The sequence below is a fragment of the Eimeria mitis genome, genomic scaffold, assembly GCF_000499745.2.
Source record: "Eimeria mitis Houghton genomic scaffold, Emh_scaff2808, whole genome shotgun sequence".
Lineage (NCBI taxonomy): Eukaryota > Apicomplexa > Conoidasida > Eucoccidiorida > Eimeriidae > Eimeria > Eimeria mitis.
The window spans coordinates 7,249-7,480 of NW_013571147.1; the positions used below are offsets into that span (position 1 = coordinate 7,249).

Genomic DNA, 232 nt, shown 5'->3' on the forward strand with positions numbered 1-232 from the left:
CGCTGCTGCATGCGTTCTGGCTGCCATCTGAGTCTCTGTGGGTGTTTCATAGATATCTACAGAGTTAGCGCATGCAGTGAACGGGGCTTGGCTGTGCCTGCATGCCCCGCTGCGTTGGTGCAGCCCTCATCTCTGCCCCTCACCAGCCGCATGCATTGTGCATTGAGCTGCTGTATGCAGGATGCCTGGAGACTGAGAGAGAGGACCCCAGCTGCTGCGAGAGAGTTCTCTT

General features: G+C 57.8%; 1 protein-coding gene across 1 annotated transcript in view; it reads right to left on the bottom strand.

Annotated features, from left to right (window-relative positions):
• EMH_0059010 (uncharacterized protein) overlaps positions 1-232 on the bottom strand; it is a gene marked incomplete at both ends in the record, with an annotated part of 7,482 nt that overhangs the window by 7,015 nt on the left and 235 nt on the right. The gene's annotated exons all lie outside the window — the stretch shown is intronic.